We start from the raw sequence: 24,182 nt of genomic DNA on the forward strand, positions 1-24,182 counted from the left end.
TTCAATAACAACAACAACAAATAATAATAAAGAATTCTGCCTAAAATTTCAAGTATATTTATCTTTATTTTTAGCAGTAGTGTTATACGTGGAAATCATAAGAGAAAACAATAACTAAGTGGTATTTACGTTTAGCTGTTGTTTGATCGACATAATCGATTCTGTTATTGTTAAAAATGATTCTTGATTCATAAAAATGAATGATGCAAAGAATATAACACAATATAGAAGATCAGTTTAGCACTCATATAAAATAACTGAAAATAGAATACATTTTCTAACCTCATTCTATGCTATAACAAGTAATTAAACTGAACGTCATGGCTAAAACGAAGGTAAATATAGTTAATTTTTATAGCACTTGTGTACAGTTTCGTGACAAGCATACCCTCCTCTGTTTTTAAAAACTGGAACATCAACAGTGGGAATTGTTCAGTACTCCATTTTTAGCACCGAAAAAATAATTTAAAATGAATGTAGTTTGTTTGTTATATGAATAATTCATATTAAAACACAAAATGATAATAATAATAATAATAATAATAATAATAATAATAATAATAATAATAATAATAATAATAATAATTGTTTATATAATAAATAATCTGATTATTGAAGACAGAGCGTTCAGGAGGGGATCATCTGAACAGGGACATTCGTACTAGGTGAAATAAAAATATACTGCGAAATTTGGGAATTCTTAATATTATTACAGAAATCACAGTTTTTACAAAACGTTCACAAAGTTCAACATCAAATTTTGTAATAAAAACAAAACAAAACAATTTTTTTGAATTACTTCATGAACAATCAACTTTTTTTTTTCGGTGCTAAAAATGGAGTACTGAACAATTCCTACTGTTGATGTTCCAGTTTTTAAAAACAGAGGAGGGTGTGCTTGTCACGAAACTGTACACAAGTGCTATAAAAATTAACTACATTTACCTTCATTTTAGCCATGACGTTCAGTTTAATTACTTGTTATAGCATAGAATTAGGTTAGAAAATGTATTGTATTTTCAGTTACTTTCAGTTGAAATAAGAATAACTGATGCAAAGAATATAACATAACATAGGAGATCAGTTTAGCACTCATATAAAAGTAGTGAACAAATCAGCTTTCTCCAGCTCAGTAAGGTGAAGTTTAAAATTACTGCCTCTAAACAGACATTGAAATTTATATTAAATTTGGAAATTTACAGTTAAATATCTCATGATAATATCGCCCGAGAAGACGATGTAGTACTTGATTATTTTTGCATTCCAGACATTCTGAATGATAGAGATTACTAGTAATAAATTAAGTTTAATCCTTTATCCAAGTGTGAGCAAACAAAGTTTGCGCCTGAAAATATCTTCATTAATTGAGGTAAGGTAGTACAACACCGGGGAACTTGTAAACAAAGGTGGACCAAGCTGCGAGTTGCCCGGTGTTGCACTACCTTACTCCAGTCCTGAAGATATTTTCAGGCTCAAACTTTGTTTGCTAACACTTAGATAAAGAATTAAACTACATTTATTATAGTCTAACCAAGTGAAAAATAAACTTTCAAGAGATTACTAGTGTCTCGGGAGTATAACAATATGTGAGAGGAGATCTACCAATGATGTACACTTGACGTCAACATAGATGTTGTTTCACCATTTTCACTGAATGCCAAAACTTGTCACCTGTGAATTAAGGAACAAGTTTTCTTCAAATAATATCCGTTTTGTTTTAAACAATCACTAAACTGTTTTAATACTGTTTCCAACAAGGCATGAACATCGAATAATCGATGTTCATGCCTATGAACTGCTATTAAGAGTAGCAAGTTGTTCTCAAAGAGCTCCCAGCGAGAGAAAGAGTTTATGTTTTTTGTGTTTTTAAGTTGGAGACGAGGTTTGTCGCCGTTAGAAAGACCAATATCCTTTAAAAGGTTCCACGTTTAGTCTCTAAAATCTCTTAGCCTAGCCGCAGTTCTCAAATGTACTATAGGATTCCAGACTGAATTTTATGAGTGAGATTGAGATAAAAATCGACGTGGAGTTCTAGATATATTTTGGATAACCGGTGTAAGATGTATCTACTCAGGTGATCCTCTTTCTCTCTCCGCCTCTCTCTCTATATATATAATGTCTTTATAAATCCTTCAAGGTTTCTCATTTTCTGCACAACAAATGTGTATTTACAACCTACATGTGGATGTACTCTGGTAGAAGAACGTCAAACAAAGAGAAAAGTAAACAATTATATTTTATGACAATAATAATTATAATTATTCTTGTTTATTCATGAATTTTTAATGTGTACAAACAGAGAATATAAATTTGAACTTTTTTTTATAGCCGAGCAAATCATGCCTTAGATAAGTGCTTACGTCTAGCATTCTTAGAATGTCAAGGGGACGCGGAATTCGTATTAAGAAGGATACTTATTCGTTTAATCGAACTGAACAGAATTTTGAAGGGAAGAAGTAAGTCATATTTTCCGGTTTATTTTTATTATTAAAAATCTGCATATGAAGCTTTGTTGGGGTAGGCTATGCAATTTACCTCAATGAAAAGTTGTATGTAGTCATTTTTGGGTATATATAAAAACCATTATATTTGAATACACTTTTATATTTTACCCTAAATTGGTAAATTAAATAAGGATATAGACAACAGGTTTACATAGCTGGTGTGGAAGGAAGTTAGCTGAATAAATTTATATGGAATAAGAAAGACAGTGAAAACACTAAATCAGCTGTATACAACACAGTGTTCAAACCAATTTAAATTTATGGATGCGAGAGATGGTTTAGAAATAAAACAATTAATGAAAGACTGAGGACCTCTTATAAAAGAGTTACTGGGAAGTGGAGTGAATGGATGTCATCAATGGCAATAACATATTAAAAACGAAGATATTAAAAAGTAATTGACAAATGCTAGCATCCATTAGCAGAGCTAATCTCAGATGGTATGGTCACTTAAACAAAATAGGAGAGGAAAGTTTAGCAAAAGTAGGAGTTTTATTGGTTCAGTGCCATGGCATGTAAAAGTGCAACGGCTGGATGTTGATAGTGCATGGGAGGCGGTTAAGAAGTGTTTACAGGAGGAGATGGCTGACTCTATACGTAGAGTCCGAATAATAAATCAAGTAGAGGTTAAATGGACGAATAAAACCATCAAGCTTGAGCTGCAAAAAAAGAAACAACTGCGAATGGAATTGAAGGAGAAAGGTAACCAACAGGCACATGAACGGTATAAAGCGCAGGCCAGAAGGGGTAACGAGTGTGGTAGGAAAAGCAAAAGCGGATTACGAAAGAACATTAGCCATGCAGTCTAAAGAGAATCTCATACAGTTTTTTCGATATGTTGCAAGTAAAAGGAAAAATGTATATGGCAGAATGATTTTAAAGAATGCCGATGGTAGGGAGGTAACCGAATCAGTTGATATAGTGGAATTACTGAACGAACACTTTGCAAGAGTATATTATCCAGGAGGTGATATTGCAGAAATGAAAAAAACCAATAGATTATACGGGAATTGTGGTGAATGAAGTGGAGGTAAATAGTCTATTACAAAACCTCAATGTCAATACATCTGTGGGATTGGATGGTATACCAGCTCGTGTCGTACGTGAAGCGGCTAAAGAATTGTCAGTGCCCTTGACTATTTTGTTTGGGTCTGGGTTAGTCCCGAGGGGGTGGAAAGAGGGGAAAATACTTTCACTGCATAAAGGAGGTTCCACGACTACTGTTGTAAATTACCGACCGATCAGCATATCAGGAATCGTTGTCAAGGTCTTAGAGAAAATAGTCAAGAGAAAAATACAGGATTGGATAGATGAGAATGGGATACTGTATGGGGGACAGCATAGTATTGTGAAGGGTAGATCATGCCTCAGTAACTTGCTTACGTTTTATAACACAGTGACGGCTGAACTGGATAAGGGTAATGGGTTTACAGTGATTCTACTGGATCTTGCTAAGGCCTTTGACAGGATACCACATGGAATTCTAATAAGTAAACTGCAGCATATGGGGATGGATTATAGGGTTGGTGAGATGGATAGGAGGGTGGTTGATGGAGAGATATCAGAGTGTTTTATTCAGTAGTAGAGTTCAAAAGACGGCCTGTGACTAGTGGTGTGCCACAGGATTCTGTTCTTGGAACACTACTGTTCAATTTGTTCATTAACGATATAGGAAAAGATCTGAGAGGAAGTGTTCATTTGTTTGCTGATGATGCAAAGCAATAGTGAGAGCACAGGATGTCAAATTTTTGCAGGATGATTTGGATAGTTCAGAGGACTGGGCTAAGAAGAATGGATGTCAATTTAATGTGGCAAAGTGTAAGGTTATGCATTTTGGGGTGAAAAGATTGGCAGTAGTATATCAGATTGGTGGAACTGTACTCCAGGAGACTGACGACGTCAGGGATTTGGGAGTGTCGGTGGATAGGAAGTTGAAGTTTAGGGGGGGGGGGGCACATCGCAAAAGTGGCTAAATCAGCTCATCAAATCACTTGGATGCTGAAAAAGACTTTAACAAGCAGAGACAAACAGGCCATTGTACCTTTGTATCCAGCCTTGATAAGACCCCATCTAGACTACTGTGCCCAGGATTTCTTCTTGATGGGTGGAGAGGGTCCAGAGACGAGTGACCAAGATTATAGCAGGTCTATGGAAAGAACCTTATGAGAACAGGTTGAAGATTAGTGGGTTGCAGAAATTGGTTGATATGCGGAAAAGGGGTGATATGAATGAAACATTCAAATTACCGAAGGGTTTATGTAGGATTAATTCAGAAGATATTTTTGAGAATAGAGCCGGTGGTGGGAGGGCTAGGGGCCAGATATGGAAGCTGGGCAAGAGTGTGATTAGCAAGGGTGTTAGAGCTAAGTTTTTTTACTTGGAGAGTAGTGAATGAGTGGTATAAGCTGCCAGAATCTGTTGTGGGTGCAATGACTGTGAATAAGTTCAGGGCAAGGTATGATAGATACTGTGTGAATGTCGAATAGTTGTTCTTGATGTTATCTCCTCTCTCGATGAGTCTATCGACTTGTTGGAGTTGTCCGTAATAATAGTAATAAAAAAAAGCAAGTGTTCGTTGCCAGGCTGGGGAAAAAGACCCACAGGAAGACTAAGATATAGGTGGATTGATGAAGTAAAAAGTGCATTAGAAGACAGAAATATAACATCTGATAACGTTGGGGTCTTGACAGATAACAGGCGCTCTAGGGGAAAATTCTTGATTAAAAGTTAGTAATGATGTAGCTTTTCTTGTAGTACTATAATAAGATCCCGTAATCCCCCCCCCCCTGAATGTCAGGAATATGATGATGATGATATTTTACCCCAACCAATAGTAGTTGTAAAACTGAAGGCAGTCCACATAAAGAAAACTCGAAACTTTATTCTTGATGTTCACCTGACTTCCTACTAACTGACCTCTGATAATTAAATTATTCACTCGGGTAACAACATGCAGGTTTAGAAGCACGGTTTGTGTTGCTGTTGGCTTTATTTAAAACATAATTATAACATGTTTCAGTTTTAAGAAAAAATACCATATTTCAAAGACCGTATTTTCATCTTTTATTCATGAAGACAACATATCTAAATTTTTATTTATAGTATCAATCAATAATTTACGTATGATATTCAATATTGCTGATGGACTGCATCTAAATGATTTTGGTCTTCGGCGTCTGCAGAGAGCTATGTTCACCGAGAATGCTGAAGTGCAAACTCTGGGAAACTTAAGCAATTAGGGTGGAAGCTAGCAAGGGTGTGTGAAGACAACCATGAAGAGAGCTAGTGTGAGAATGACCAAGTGAAGAATCTAGTCTCTCAAGTCAATTCATCTAGAAAAGGTGGATGGGGGACAAAAGTACTAGAAAAATTAGTAAAAATGAGAATTCAAGAATGGGTAGACAAAAACACGATACTCTGTGAAGGTCAACATGGCGTTGTATAGGGTCGGTCATGGAGAGAGTGGAGAGGAAATCTGCAAGGCCCTCTCCACCCTCTCCATGTATTCTAGCAGTAGCAAGACTTCACTCCCAAAACCCGGTGAGATACGCGAGTGACCATACGTACGTCAAATGTGAATGTTTTTAAAGGGTTTTATAGGGAAATATTTCAGCATTTGGGTAGAGGGACAAGAACAAGGGTCATCCCTGGAAGTTGAATAAAAGTGTGGTTAGTAGGGGTGTGAAGACTATATAATTTGCCTCGAGAGTTGTGAGTGAGTAGAGTGGGTTGCCATAGTCTGTTGTGAGTGCTTTATCTGTAAATGGGTTGAAGGAGAAGTATGATAGTTTGTGTGGATAGTTTGGGTCTCCTGCGATGAGATTTCGGACTCCATGGAGGTGTCCGTGTAATAACACTAATAGTAATAATAATAATATACAAATAAGTTAGTGCATTTAACAGAGAAGTAGTGCAATTTATAAATATATTTGCAATATGCACAAAATTTACAACAAGGAATGTCCATTCTTCCAAAGTAGGTAGATTTTTTTTCGAATAATTTGAATATGAGTCCCGCCCACTAGCACTATCAGCCTTAGCACCTTGGCGAATGATATTCCGTAATAACTGTAACGTTAATCACAGTGCTAATGTATTTGTTCTAATACATGCTAGAACTAACATAAAACGTTTTGCACACTGGGTCTGAAATCCATATTCGGTTGGTGAGAGAGCTGATACGCTAAGCACCACTCGGCCAACCAGGCCGGGATCGCTTGAGTGTGTTTTCGTAGCAGCAGCTTAACCAAAAGCCCATGGATGTCTGTATTTATGGGGTGAAACCGTTACTTAAATTTTAGTGCTGTATTCCTTTTCCAAGGAATCGTAAAGCCCCTTCCAAAAAATTAGGAAACAGCTGTTTCCTTATTTTTAAACCAATGAGTCTTAAAAATGAGAACCACTTTGATCTAGAGTTCCCTCTTTTCTTTTAATTGTGATTTTTTCGCTAATTCATTCCTGGTACTAGTTTCCTTTTCAGTCGTTTCCGACTTTAGGTGACTTTGTAGGCACTGCCCACAAAGTATTCCTGGTGCGATATTTACAGGGTAGTTCAACATTGCTTTTGCCCTCCCCCAATTTTAACCGGGATCGGGACCGGCATATGGCTAGAACATGTTCGTGCCTATAATCCATTTGTGTTCATGGGGCTGGTTTGCCAGTTATGGGGGGAGAAAAACCCGAGTTTCCGTGTGAATAAACCTCCTTCCTCCATATGAGACCGGATAACTCACCTTTAGTCGAAAGACAAACAACATATAAAGGTTCCTGACGCTACTGACGGGAAGCGAACCCAGGTCTTTCCGACAGAGGGCTTCGTCTATATTAAAGGAGCTACGGAGGCTCCGCTAATCCCTTAGCCAGTCTATATCTATTATGACAAAATCTCTGACTCAAACAGCGATTTGAGAAGCGCTTTTCTATACACGATTGCGAACGTTTTCAAGGATCTGCGTGCAATGTTCATTGCATACATAATAATAGAGACCAACTATTCCACATTCCAGAACTCTGATGAAGAGCTTCCAAGATCGAATAGTTACTTACTGAGTTCACTTCGATCTACACTACATTGGAGTAATATAAATTATGTTTATTGTAGCTTTTTACTGAATCCTCCATCACCCTAAATCTAACTAGATATCTGATGAACGAAACTTTGATGACCAATTTAATCTTTTTGGAAATTTTAATATATGAGTAAGATAATCAGCAATAACTACTTAGTATTCTTAAAATATTTCTTAAAGAAATATTCATCATGATTATTCCTTTACTAACCTCTTAGCAGGAACAGGGGATCTGACATCGACATCAGCATACTCCTCTCCTCCAGAAATTACAACTATTTCCTTGGGAACTTCTACAGCCGGTGAGTAATTTCATTCCTACATGAAGTTATCTTTTGGTGTGTTTGTTTTTATGTGAAAAAAAAAGTTCTTCAGGGTAGCAATCTCTTTCAAAGTATGCAAATCGTTGTTATAGCTAATAACATATTCATTTTTTTGGGGAATTATGTACTCTTTGTAACTATACTCCTCCATATTTATAATTTAGAGCATATGAAAATGAATCGCAGAAAACAGAAAAGTTTTTGCACTCTATTTATGATTTTCTCTTCACAAAGCTAAATCTTCTGTTGAAGTTTTCATTCATTCAAAGGAAGAAGAAGAAACATCGATATGTGATCATGAATGTGCAGATATGATACAGAAAACTATGCGGGCCTCAAAGAGGGCATAATTCATGAAAAAGTCATAAGAAATTACATAATTGAAGTTTTTTATAACTACAGAAGGGCTGAAAGTAAAAAGCACAACATGCTGATTGTATACGCCCGTGTCGTCAGAATATTGAGTAGATCGATCTTAGGCGAAGTGCAATAAGTTTGCAGAACGAAATCTAATATCCATACTTTCACTCTGGTGAATTTGCTAACACTTGGTCTGAATATACATCCAGGCCGTAGGCTTAAATAGTTATTCAGGAATGGAGAAACAATTTAGTAGGAAACTAATGTAAGCAGAGTTCTGAAAGAGACGTCTTGCCCACTTCAGAGGAAAGGCTAAGACTTATCTAGTGGTAGCAGTCCAATAAATCGTAGATGATTTCCAGATGCTGACCTTGTATGTAATGCTATCTGGTATTTAGTGGTTTGATACCATGTCACTCAGTGGTTCTGTGAAGTGAAAGGGGGGGGGGAGTTAGGAAGTTTCGGCGTAAGCTAGCGAATAACTTTACCATTCGCTTTACTAACATCAGACACAGTTAGTAACTTTACGAACTCTGTCTGATGTGTCTGGAGAGAATTTCTTCGCTGCCGAGATCACGATCTACGGAGTGGAGTCAAAATCTCCCCGTGTATGATTTACTAAAGAATTAATTCACGATTGTATATCAGTTGTCCATTTCCAACAATTAGACTAGTGTTTCCCAAACTACTCGCGTAACTGTTTTAAAATTTGAGGAACACCAGTGAAAGGCAATTTTGGGAGAAGTTATAATAATATTTCATTCAACACGAATAATTATAAAAATGGTTATTTTTAACATGTGCGTTATGATAAAGAACAAACGTGTAAAGCACTTTTTAATTATTAATTACATTTTTAGTTATATGAATTCAATATACATACACTAAAAACAAAATTGTATAATTATTTGTTTTTCCAAAAAAGGAGTTTAATGAGATAAATGAAATTTAGCGGAAAGTTCCGACCTCGTGGTTCGAACAACTGGAAATTAAACTTTTAATGTAAACAGTACAATCTCCATTGTGTTGGAATGCGGTCATACTGTAAACCAGAAGCGGCTCTAACAGAGGTCAGTCCGTTGCAACCATTTGGTTTAGAATATATCCTTTATATCTTTTAGTTAAAAGAATGATATAATGAACATGCACTTATCTGTGAAAAAATATAAAAGTTAAAGTAAAATATTAATCTACATTTTTTTAAAAAAAAGTTCGTCGTCGCTTATCCGTGGGGTTACGCGTACCACTGTGCGAAATATAGCCTCAAACAACAAACATGAAAACTCAAGTAAAGACATTTCAAATATAGTAGGAAAAAATTTAATGAACCAGAACCTTCTAGAAAATTTCGTAGATCCAAATGCTATTAGTTTGACTTCTTATATTTGTTTTCATCTCGAATTTTCTAAACCATGAGTATGTTTTCTTGACTGATATTTCATCTTCATCTCAGTTTTTTTTTTCAGGTTAAACACGCTTTGATTCTTCGTTCAAAGCTGGTACTGTGTCTATATATAAGATGAAAAGCTGTATTTGTTTGCTAATAATCATGCTTCAGATTTTACAACTTAGAATTTCATATTTTCGATATCTTTGAATCAAAACTGCTCTAGTATATAGTTCATGCTCTCAAACTCATCCAAGGTCTTCTTTTTTAGCAACAGTCAGTCTTTTAGAACTGCTGAGATAATTTTTCAGACGGACACACACACACGCACAACATAATTAGAAGTGCCTACAGTAATGGCGACAGCAATATTCCGAAAACTGTGCATGAATACAAACAAGTATTTTTGAAAGAAAGAAAAGGAATAACAAAAAATTCATTGATGAGTATACACAGATTTCATACAGTATATTTGACAAGAAGACGAGAGGTGAAATACGAATATATTACAGTCGAATATCCAGGGAAAACAACTTTGTGTACCTTCTAATACTCTTAAAACATTTAAACACACACACACACACACACACACACACACACACACACACACACACACACACACACACACACACACACACACACACACACACACACACACACACACACACACACACACACACACACACACACACACACACACACACACACACACACACACACACACACAGTTCAGAAAGCATAAAGATAGTGAATAATTATTCTATTGATATATGTTTAATTCAGTTTTAGTTTTTCATAAACAGTGTTTTCGTAACTGAAGTTTAACCAGAAGCCCATGATCTGTGTTTTAGAAGTGAAACCTTTACTTATTGCTGTTTTATTTCTTTTTCGAGGAATCGTAAATCCCCTCCCCCCTTAATAAAATAAAAGGTACTGTTTTAAACCAATCAGTCTTAAAAATGAGAACCATTTTGATATAGAGTTATCTTTTTTCTTTTTCTTTTTTTTTTAATTGCGATTTAAGCTCTTCTCTGATTCCCAAATCAGTTTATGTCTATTATGAGAAAATGCCTCTCTTATTCAGCGATTTGAGAAAGGCTGTTTGTAAAGGCTGTGTACATAGTAATAGAGACCAACTATTCCAAATTCTATGACTCAGAGGAAAAGCTTCCAAAAATGAACAATTTTCTTCTGAGTACATTCCAATCTACACTGCAGTGGAGTAACATAAATTATGCTTATTGCAGCATTTTACTGAATTCTGGAAATTTTAATATATGAGTAAAAAATCACGATATAGCTAATATTCTTAAAATATTAGCTATATCATGCAGAAAGCAAAGCTAAAAGAGATGAACAAATAGTGTATTGTTCTCAGAAATTTAATGTATAGTGTAATATTTACTTATTTTTTTTTTACGAAATTTTTATCATGATTATTCGTTTATCAACTCTTAGCACCAACAATGTATACCACGTCAATATTAGCATATTCGACTCGTGCAGTAATTACATCTCCTTACTTGAAACCTTTGCAGCCCGTGAGTAATTTCATTTCTTCCTGAAGTTATATTTTATTTGTTTTTAGGTGGAAAAAAATTGAGTTCTTGAAGGTTGCAAAACTTTTCATACTGGAAACTCTGTTCCCAGTATGAAAATCATTGCTATAGCTAATATAAGCAGTTAACCCTCGTATATCGGATATTAGGTTCCATAGAAATGCGTTATATAAATCGCGTTATGCGAGACTCAGATCACATAGTAAAAGTAGGATTATATTCCGAAATTGTTTTTTTTTTAAAATTATATAAACAACAATGACATATGCAACAAAAATATTTTTATTTAATTCAGGTAATTCATGTAAGTTAAGAACACATATAAACTATGAAACAAATATATAGTATAAAATTATAATAATTACAAATTGCACGCAAACTTAATTGCACATAATGCATAAATGTTTTACGCAAAATAAAATAAAGTGCATATTTTAATCGTCATCAATGTCTTCAGAAATAACATTTCGTAGATGTTCTTTATTTAGGAGTGGCCGGAAGTAGTCATCCCTTGAAATCTCTTGGACATCATTTGTATAATTTTCATTGCATACTTTGGCTGGTTTAGCTATCAAGAGGGTCAGTAATAAGACCTTGATGGTAATAAGACACTATGCTGCAGGTTTTTTATTTATTTATTAAATTCATAATAAGGTACTAAACAAATATTAATTTCTCTTGTGAATTTTCCGCAGCGCTCCATTGAGGGATCATTATCCGTAAAATAATTTCCTAACTTTCTTGCCAAGTCCAATCATTCTGCTGATTTCTTTAAACTGAATTCATCATCGGATTCATCCCAATCAGAATCTTCACCACAACTTACCCCGCCATTTGGTTCGACGTCATCTATTAATTGTAGAGTTCTTCCTCATTTAAATCTATTTCCCTATCAATTAATTCACTTATTTTGTTTTCAACTATATCGCAAAAGCTCTCTCCACCAAAAATGTGCGCGACGTTTATTATACGACGTAGCTCGGCATCAATTGGAGATACGAAATTTTGTTCCGGAACGGCTTCAGGACATATTTTGTTTCAGCAAGCAATCAGTGTAGAGGTTTATAATTCCTTAATGGACAGAGAAATAATTTTCACACAACTGAATATTGAAAAGTCTTTCCGCGCTTGAGGCGGTGTTATGTTTGGATTAGATTCCATTTTTTTCCGAAATTATTTGGAATGTTCGACGAATATAATATGACTTAAATGTTAATATTATTCCTTGGTCGAGTGGTTGAATAAGTGAAGTATTACGGTGCAAAAAAAGTTATTTTAATATTCGGATGGCTTAAATTTGTTGGGTGGCCTGGTGCGTTATCTAAAATTAATAGAATTTTGAAGTCGATATTCTTTTTCTTTGTGGAACTTTCTACATTGGGTACAAAACAATTGAAAAAACACTTTTCAAACAAAGTAGCTGTAACAATGCCTTTTTTTGGCCGGCAATAAACTGGTAGGGTGAACTTGTCGAGCCGTTTCATAGCACGAGGATTTGAGGATCAGTTAATAAACATTGTTTTTGCCATGTAATCACGTGATGCATTACTGCATTCTCCTGGGTAATTGCGGGCGGCTTCTACGTCTCATGATGCTGATTCTCCCTGGATTTTAAGATTATCCAAAGAAACCCTTTTTTTTTTAAAGTTTTCAAAGGAATCCTTATTGGCACAAAATCTATGCTGAGGGAGTTCTTCTGAAGAACCTTGATCAAGTTCTTTTAAATGTTTATAAACTTTGAGAGCTTTTTGTTTAATAAGATTTCTATCCAAAGGAATTTTCTTTTGAGTGCAATCTTCTATCCAAATCATTAGAGATTTCTTCATTTTTTCCCCCATTAGAATATCCCATACACGAGCAACTCGCTTTGCACTTACCGTTCACCCAGCAATAACACTTTCTCGGATTTCATGTTCATTTTGTTTTGTTCGAATTATTGATTCATTTAAACTCAAAATCCTTGCAACAACTCCTGGTTTTTCTCCATTTTTCAACCAATCAAAGATTTTAACTTTTACTTCGCGAGAATGTGTAGCTCAGTGGAAGTGGCGCTTGCGTCCTCTGCGCTTGGCTGCTTGAAGTTAGACCTAGGTTCTAGTCTAGTCGCTGACTGGAGGAACTTTTTCTAAGTTTATCTTCGACCGGTTCCCGAGTTAGTCGATCTCTGGCACAGGCAAGAGGGTTTTTCCTCCCGGAAACTCGAGTTTTTCGTCCCGTAAACTCAAGAAAATCGACCGTAGTACTCACATTATTTCAGACAGTGACATATCTTGTTAGGGTTAGGTACCAAGAGATGGCAGCACTTGTTTGCCAGCCTCTTCATCGGTGGCTGCTATAATTAGTGATAGACATGGGCCAGCTCTCTCTGATTGGCTACCGGTGGAGATTGAACTGCCCACTCAGTCTCCAAAAGCTAGATAGGGTATAAAGGCCTCGCCTACTCCCTATTAGGGAATAAAAGGCGTTTAGTTGATTTTTTTTACTTCGCAAGAAATGAATTTTCTTTTCACTGTTGGTTTTTTCCCTTTCGTTGCAGTTTTAGTGGCTATTACTATTTTAAAAAAATAATTTTTTATATTAAAAAAAGCATTACTTATTAATTATGTATGTAACTCGCCAGAAAATAAGGTGCTCAGTTTGAGATTAACACTTTAACATTTAATGCGCTTTCCTGGCAGAAAACGAAGACAATTTTCAACAATAAACACTTTATACGGCAAACAATTGATGTACATGCGTTCTAAAGGGTATTTCCCATAATATAAATTCGCTACTGTCTGCGCGCGTTATGGGCAGATACAATTTTAAGGAAGATAAAATTTGATTTTTAAGTCGCGGCGTGAAATATAAATGAAAAGATAAAGGGTTACTACAATTTGTAGATTGTGTTATATCGAAACAGTGCTGTATGAGAACCGCGTTGAACAAGGGTTACTACAAATTCTAGACCGCGTTATATCGAAACCGCATAGTATAAGTACCGCGTTATACGAGGGTTACCAGCATCTTTTTTTGGAGAATATTAGGTTAACCTCATTGAATTATGCTCGCTGTGTAACTATACACGTCGTTCGTTTTATATTTCCAGCGTGTGATAATGAATAGGAGAAAACAGAACTTTTTTGCTCTCTATTTTAAAATTCCCTTTTCCCAAAGCCAAATCTTCTGTGAAAGTTTTTATTTATTCAAAGAAAGAAGAACTAGTCATATGTGATCATGAATGTGCAGATGTGATATAGAAAACTAGGAGGGCCTCAAAGAGGACTGAGGATATAATTCATAAAATATTCATAATTCAGATCTGAGGATATTTTTCATAGAATTTACATAGTTGCAGTTTATTACAACTATAGAAGGGCTAAATCTTAAAAAGCACAGCATGTTGATTGAACACCAAAATATTGAATATTGAGTAATAAATACAGCCTTTGATATATTTATTAGCGATGTTCAATAAGTCTGCAGAACGACATCTCATGCCCATACTTTCTCGCTGGTGAATTTGTTACCACTTGATCTGAATATATATCAAGGCCGTAGGCTTAAATCATTAATGAAGAATTTGAGAAACAATTTAGTAGGAAACTAACGTAAGCAGAGTTCTGAAAGAGACGACTTGCCCCCTTCAGAGGAAAGGCTAAGATTTATCTAGTGGTAACACTAAGTGGTAGATGATTTCCATTTGGTGATCTAGTATCTAGTGCTAAGTGGTATCTAGTATTTACTAAGCTGATACTATGCCACTAAATGGTTCCGTGAAGTGCAAGGTGGGTTCAGGAGGTTTCAGCTCAAGCTGGCGAATAACTTTAGCGTGAATACCTCTGTCTGATGTGCCTGGAGAGAGTTTCTGCACTGCCGAGATCACGATGTACGGAGGTGTGGAGTCATATTTTCCCTGTGTATGATGTACTAAAGAATTAGTTCACGATTGTATATCATTTGTCCATTCCCAATCAATTAGATCAGTGTATCCCAAAATTTCACTACTTGCGTACTTGTTTTAAAATTTTAGATTTCAATTCATTCAACACGAATAATGGTGTTTCTTTTTAACATTCACATTATAATAAAGTACAAACTTGTAAAGCACTTTTTAATTATTAATTGCATTTCAGTTATATGAATTATATATTTATATACAAACTATAAAATTTATGATTGAAAAATAATGTTTAATGGGATAAATGAAATTTAGCGGAGAGTTCCGAACTCCTGGTTCGAACTATTTGAAATTAAACTTTCAATGTATACAATACAAAATCAACTGGGAAAACAGTCATGCTGTAAACCAGACGAGGCTCTAACGGAGGTCAATCCATTGATGCCATTTCGTTTTAAATTTCCTTTATATTTTGTAGTCATTGAAAAAACTATACAATAAACACGCACTTATCTGTGACAAAATATAAACGTTAAAATAAAAATAATAATAATATAAATTTAAAAAACAAAAAATCCTTTTGCATATCCCTGGAGTATGCGTACCACTTTGTAAAATATTGCCTTAAACAAGAAACATGAAACTGAAATAAAGAAATGTCGATTGGATTTTAACAGTATAGATGCGAACACAGACTGATAAAAAAATAACAATTTATTAACTTAAATGTTAATATTTCCTGGAATCAACAGAAGACTTGAAACATACTCCAAACCTCAACAAGTATGGCTGTATAAATCTACCAAAGATTTGGGAGACAGTAATCCTCTAAGACTAAATTAATATCTTATCTCTAACCATCACCCACAATTCAATATCCAAACAATTACCCATAATTCCATACGCAAACCAAAACACATAACGTAATGTCACTGACAGATGTTCCCCCAGGTAAATTCAAAACATTCCATACTCATGACGTCACGAATCCTTATCTCTAACCATCACCCACAATTCCATATGCAAACCATTACCCAGAATTCCATACGCGAACAATTACCCACAAATCCGTATGCGAACCAAAACACATAACGTAACGTCATTGACAGATATGCCCCAGGGAATTTCCAAGGATTTCATACTCGATCTTATCTCTAACCATTAGCCACAATCCCAAATGCGAACCATTACCCAGAATTCCATACGAACTATTACCCACATTCCATACGTGAACCAAAACACACTGCGGGAAGTCACACACAGATGTTCCCCGAGGGAAATTCCAAGCATTCCATACTCATGACGTCACGATTCCTTATCTTCTCTTGATCTTGATCTGGTTCATAGTGCCTCCCATACTACTGACAATTCTTTCAAATGTATGCTATAAAACAGTCTCTGTAAGAAGCGAACAAATTAAGTAAGCAGATTGAAATAATGTTAGTAGTCGGACAAAACTTACAAAAAAAATAAAGAAAGAAAGAAACCAGAGATTAAAAAGATATGCTCAGAATACAATTTTTGTTAAATGAAACATCAGTTATTTAAAAAAAACAATTGAAGACAGAAGAATTTGACACTAAGAAAAATGCAACCCGAAATTTTCCTATTGAAAAGAGAAATTGCTGATATTGAAAAATTAAGAGGTAAATCTTCTTCACTTCAAGGATTAAACATTCACTATTCAGACTTCACTGTTCTTTCTCGCTTTCCCTTTGGTCTATATCTATACACCTCTTTAAATGGAATGATTTTGTTTTATTTTGTGAACTTTTTAAATTTTATTTTTGACTTATTAATTTAATTCATAAACTGATTTCTGAAGGTCATACAGGTAAATATTAACATATTTATGAAGAATTCGATGTTAATACCATTTCTCTCTATATTCCTCGATCTTTTCATTTACGTCGTAAATATCTAGTTCTTTTCTAATGTCTTCATTTCTTATATGGTCCAATTTTGTGCATCCTACAATACCACTTAAAAATTCGTTATGTTAAAAGTTCGCAATTTTACTTTCATCTTTCTTTTTAACAGTTCATATTTCTGAGCCATATAATAGAGTGGGAGTGGCCATTACTTTGTAAAATTTTATTTGAGTTTCTCGTCTTTTTTATTTTATTTTATTTTTTTTTTTTTTATTCAGGATACTCTTAATCGTTCCAGAGATTATCTAATTTTTCTTTATTTTTTCGCATACATCTTTATCTTTTAGATATGCTATTATGCAGCCTAAATAATTAAACTGTGTCATCTATTGTATTATTTTATTTTGTAATAAAACTATTTGTGATCGAACATGATCTCGAAATACAAATGCCATGATTTTGTTTTTCTTTTGTGAAATTTTTAAATTTTATTGTTGGCTTATTTAGTTTGATTTATAATCTAATTTCTGAAGGTCATGCATGTAAGTATACAGATAAATATTAACATATATTAATGAAGGATTAGCCAGCAATTCTGATACGTTTTTGATTCTTATTTAGTACTGATACGAGTATTTTATGTATACGTTTGCTTAAAATTGTTTAAACTATGAGTACTTTTGATGAACTGCCATCTTTAATAAAATTTAAGATTTTGGACTCCAACCCCCTTCCCCATAAAATAGTTTCTATTTCAGTTCCTTCTCTCATTCCCTCCTCCTTCCTCCTAAAGCGCTCTCTTCCCAACCTTAATAATTAATAATATTATACATATAAAACCGACTTTTTTCCAAATAATTCTCCCACATTCCTTTACACCGACGTTTCCCAAACCCCCTTCCTTTAACAGCAAATGAACGCATATCGATGGGATAAGGAGACAGCCAACAACTTCCAAAAAGGTATGTTCCTCCTATATTATTTTTCATATATCGGTTTTTATAACACATCAGTAATGTACTAAGATTTGAGTAAAAAGCCAATGACATTGGGAAAAAGGGGCACCCTTAAACGAAAGTAGGCTACATAGCCATAAAAATAATAATTGAAATATTGCATTTTCTTTTCGATTTCAAGCGATTGTGCCAAAAATGAATATATTACAGTCATTCACATATTACTCTATAATGCTCTCAATCACAAAAAAGGACGAATAATTCTAGCCAAGTCGAATTGCATTATATGAAACTTTTTCTCAGCTTCTTATGGGCATCTAAGTATAAACATATGTTCTAAACACTAGATAACACAGATATCTTACCAAACTTATGGCGGGCAATTTTGCGATCGTATTATAATACCATTCATTTCATAGTATAATCACTTTACATCAAATAAAATGAAATTAATTTTCATACATATATATTGAAATGGATATTTCATACATATATATTGAAATTGAGTATCCTGCAGTTATAAATTTCTTTGTAAAAGAAGGTTTAATGCCAAAGAAATTCATTCGAAGTTCATAAAAGTTTATGTGCACTCTTCTCCTTCGTTTCCGACAATTACGAAATGGGCTGCCGAGTTTAAATGTAGACGTATCAACCTTGAAGATGATCCACGTGAAGGACGTCCAAAAAGTGTAACAACACCAGAAATCATCGATCAAGTACACAATATGTGGTATTAGATGACCGGCGAGTCAAAGTGCGTGAAATTCCTGAGACTATAGATATTTCAAGACAACGTGTAGGATGTGTAGGGTATATTTTGCATGAAGAATAGCATATGAAAAAAGCTTTGCGCAAGATGGGTGCCATGCATGTTCACAGTAGATCAAAAACGCACTCCTCCCATGAAAATCTCTGATTAGTGCTTGCAGCGTTTCAACAAGAATAAAACTGATTTTGTGCGTCCATTTATTATTATGGATGACACTTGGATTCACCATTACACACCAGAATCGAAACAGCAGGCAGTCAAAACAGTGGACAGAAGCCGGTCGTTCAGCGCCAAAGAAGACAGAGTCGGTTCCATTAGTAGGAAAGGTCATGGCATCGGTGTTTTGGGATGCTAAAGGCATTTTATATATTAATTATTTTGAAAAGGTTAAACAATAATCAGGGAATATTATTCCGATCTTTTAACCAGACTAGACGAAAAAATTCGTGAGAAAAAAAACCGGTTTGCAGAAGAAAAAAATCATCTTTCATCAGGACAATGCAGATGCCCACAAAGGTGTTTTGGCAATGGGAAAATTAAGGGATCTGAACTATGAATTGTTGGAACATCTATCCTATTCTCCAGATTTGGCTCCCCTCGCATTCTATCTCGTCCCAAATCTAAAACTCCTCCTCTCTGGTCAGCGTTTTTCTTCGAATCAAAAGGTGATTGCAACTGTAGAGGGGTATTTTGCAGCTCTTACTGAGAACCAATACAGGGACGGGATAATAACGCTGGAGCATCGCTGGAATAAACGTATTAATAAATTCGTTTTTCATTGTTAGGCAGATAACTATTCAGAGCACCCTCGTATATACAGTTAAAAATAGACAATAAAATAATTTGCCAAATTTATTGGCATAAATTATAAATAAAATAATAATACTGGATTTCTATTATTTTATTTATTTATTTATTTATTTTATAAAAATTTTAACATTACCTTCTTCTGGGTAGTCAGAAGTGATATTTAAAATCTCTCAAAGAATGTTGATAATTGGAACTCGTATTTCATGTTGGGCTGGGAAGAAGATTCGAATGTTTCTTCCACACAGGCGATAGCGTTTTCAGGTGTTATTTAGTAGAAGATTGTTTAAATTAGCAACTTGTCCTTAAAAGACAGTGTTTGTTTCAAATGCAAACAATGAATTCACATTATTCAAGTTTTTATTTTATCTCTTTATTATATAAATTCATTTTAAAAGTATTATCAATTGAATTTACTGCAAAATACATTCCAGTTTTATCAAAACCTGTAAACCTAATCAGCTATCACAGTAATTAGCAGCAACATTTTGTAACACTATTTTAATACCCTATCTGGGATATAACGTGTGATGTGTTATACATGAATGTGTATTTAAAATACACCTCATACGTATTTTACTTTAATCATGAAATATAGCATTTTGTATTACTAGATATAAACTCAAGTTGAAGTAAGTCTGCACCGAAGAAACTAGTAAAATATTACCGTTTCTCAGAATAATAGTTAGCTACCTGTACCTGAATTTCATCAACTTACTGAAGTGTATATTTCCATAAGCGTTGTCGATTTACTCATACTCTGGGAAAAGTATGAGTAAATCGACAATGTTATAGATAAATAACACGGTTCTGTCCTGGGTACAACATTTCAAAATAGGGAAGCGAGATGTTGAGAATGAGGAATCAATCGAAATCTGTTTTGAATTCGACAGGTGTTTATATGGAAAAACTTTCTATTGCCGACGTTTATTTCCTACAACACAATTTCAAGAAATCGTTCACAAAGGTCATTATGTTATGAATGAAGAACAGAACCAAACCTAGGGCGGAACAGTTATGTTTTGATCATTCTAGAAGCACGAAAGTATTCCATTGTATGTCGTTTCTGGCTGCCTGCTAATGATCTAGGTATATATCTGTAAACGGTTCCTCTCGGTTTTACTTCGATTAACTCATTCAGTTTTTCTACATCTACGCTATGGATAAGAATCATCCAGATCTCGGAAGGGGAAGAGAAGGAAATAACCAACATAACTTTATTGACAGTGTATATATTCACACTGTACAAGAACCAGCGATATTGCTTGAAAAATAATGATAAGCTGTGAAAGTTGTGCTAATTATCTGCATTGACCCTTTTATTGAAGAGAACCGGTCCTGTACTGTACGCTATCAAGAGGACTTCTGCAGCTACACCAGAGAAACAAAATTTCCTTTAGATTAAATCAGTTAATTTATTTATAATAATTAACTGCTCCACAATTATTATAAATAGAAAACCTCTAAGCTATCACTACTAGTTAAAAACCGAAAAATTTTAAAGTTTTTTGAAGGAACGAACTTTCTCAAGTTTCAGTTTTATTTAAAACATTTACAACTGGAATTCTAAAATATAAACTGGAAGGAATTTTATGACTATTTAAATCATAGAACAATAAAGGAATCAAATTCGATTGTTTTGGTCCTCGTTCTTTAACAATGCCATTGAGAAATCGATTGTCACACTGCATGCATCATATGGAATTTGTAACTGCATTGCAATTACAAAATTAATATAAACTCTGCAGCAATAATACCCAGAATACTGCAGATTTCTTGAGTACGGTGTTTATTTATTGTCGGAAAAAAATTCTAAAAGGTTCGAGTAAGAGGCCATATCGTTTGTACATGATATTCTCGAACATTAAATCATAGCATTACTTAAAATACCACATTCATATCACTACTAATCACATTTTGATAAGTAGTCATTTTGGCCACTCATTTAAAAGTAATTATAAACAGTGTTACCGTATTGAGCAGTCATTAGAGTTTATCCAAAAGTGGGCAAGGCAGAGATAGAGTGATTCATGCTATCTTATGCGACTTGTAGAGAAATATCTATAAGTCATTTAATACCTATAGAGATTAATACAATTTTGTATAATTATAGGCTGACGTACAGAGAAAATATGTCTCAATGAAGTGGCAAAACACGGTGGCTCATTAGTCACGAAAGGGTTTAAACATTTAATAACGTTTTTATTTATTAATTATTTTTATTCTTTGTTTTTTTTTCTAATGAAACAAAAAACATGGAGACTTTTTATTAGTTATGAAAAACCACATAATATAAATATCTTCTATTTCCGATTTCACAAAGAAAATTATAACAGCTGTCCATGACAGCTGTTAATGTTTCTAGTTGCACCGCCATCATTTCTCCACGATTGTGTTTCTTCAGCTGCTGGAATGTACAGGGCTTGTTCATATACACCGTTTCTTTAAGGTTATCCCATAGGAGAACACTCATGCAGAAATTAGGGCGCTGCAGCTAAAACTTGAACATATATATATATATATATATATATATATATATATGTACAATATCATACATTTCGTGTCTGCACTTTGTGTTCCAGTAATAATCAAATGCATTTCGAATACAGGCCGCCACTATAAGTTCAGTCACTTCACCACAAGGGGGAAATTTTAATATTTTGGCGGCCAATTAGAAAACGACGTTGCATTCGTCATCTCATCACTGATATACTCAAAAAACTCACCATTGTCAGCGATAAATTGTCGATGTTGCAACCCTGACTTTCTGAGAAAAAAAAAGCTGACATCACTAGTACAGCAGTCAACATAAATTCAACATCAAGAACTCTTAAAAAAGTAAAATGATGAGTCTATTTAGAAATTTATTTAACATAAAAGGAACAATGGCGTGACTTTCTGATGAGACAGAAACGAAATATCGAAATTCAACTAGTTTTGCAAAAAAAAAAAAAATACTGTTGCTCTTCCCATCGTCATGTTTAGCTGAATGTGACTTGAGTACTGTAAATGACTTGCTGCTGAAAAAAAAAGAAATCATCTGGATATCACAAATCATGGGATTTGAGAATGAAAATGACTAAATTAGTACCTCAAATAAAAACTCTTTGCAGCAGACATCAAGCTCAAGGATCGCATTAACCTGAATTTTATTTTCTCGAGTTCAGTTCGATTTATGTTTTATACTATACAAAGTGTAATATAAAATTTATATTCATTGAAGAAAGTCAAATTAAAAAGAATTTTACCCATGTTCCTTTTTTATTTAAAGTATATAGTTATATTATACTTTTTCAGAACTTGGCTGATTATTATGCTATAGGGGGGGAATCAAAATTTTTTAGGCGTTCAGGTGGGGCATGATCCAAAAAACGTTGGGAAACACTGATCTTGATAAAAAAGAAAATCCAACAAGAAACGTGAGTGAAAAATATTATAAATTTCAAGATTAAGGATTAAACACACCCATCCCACTATATAAATATAAATTCCTATACACTATATAAATCCCTACATGCATAATGCACACACACACACACACACACACACACACACACACACATACACACATACACACAAAATTATAGAAATGTTCAGCAAGCTGCTGAATGAGGAATACGTAACAAAGATTCAAATTGATATGGGCTTGCTTTCATCTTGCAACAAAACTACCTGTGCACTATCTTCATTAGCTTGCAGATTTCTCACTTAGGCAAAGGAAATTGAATTCAGTGTGGAGGGCACAAATTATGTAGAGTTGCGCAATTATTACGAAATATCCATCTGAAAGACATAAGGATGAAACATGAGCATGACAGAGTTGTGTGTGTGTGGGTGTGCGGGTATGGGTGTGTGTGTGTGGGGGGGGGTCGGTGGGTGTGAGTGTGGGTGGGTGGGTGGTGATGTGCGTGTGTGTGTTCATGTATGGATTTATATAGTGTCGAGAGGCGTATAAGATCGAAATAATAATATTTTGAATAAGACGATTCTAGAAGCGTTGTGGAGGCTGAATAGCTTCTGAGTGTGATGTGTTTGTGAATGAATAAGCTACAGGTGTAAATCAATCCGAGAAAGCAAATATAATCGTGCAAGGAGATCAGGATAGGGGAAGTGAAGTAATATCATTCATGCAAGAAATAAAACAGGCCTTCGTTCCCGGTCATCAAAGGTTAGGAATAAACTACTCCATTTGGAGAAAAAAATGCGTTAGTGGATTTTATTAAGTATATATACAAGTTAATGCGTTAATTGCGTGTGTTCTTCTGCCATACTGGCTTGCTTCATCCGATGAAAAACACGAGGGGGAAAAACCACCATTACTTTTAAAAATATAAGAAAATAATATTTATGGTAAAACATACTACTAGTAAGTGTAACCATAATCCACAATGTTTTTACAACAAAATTCTTGAAATATTATAATCCAACATGTCTTACTACGGCACCTGCTCCACCCACGATGATTTAGGAATCAACTGCCCCCTTCCATTTGTTCTAAGTCTAGCAATTATTTCATAAGAATGTGGTGTGTGGATGTGATATAATGATGCATGCATTTATTGTACAGTACAGCAGTTGTTAGTATACGGAAGTATTGAGGAATGATGATACTGGTATTAGCATTTGGATCCGAGTTGAGGTATTGGTTACATAGAATACACTATTGGTTAGAATACACTATTGCTTCCTAACCGGGA

Source organism: Typopeltis vanoorti, chromosome 3 (assembly GCF_054136105.1).
Source record: "Typopeltis vanoorti isolate ZY-2024b chromosome 3, IOZ_Tvanoo_1.0, whole genome shotgun sequence".
Lineage (NCBI taxonomy): Eukaryota > Metazoa > Arthropoda > Arachnida > Uropygi > Thelyphonidae > Typopeltis > Typopeltis vanoorti.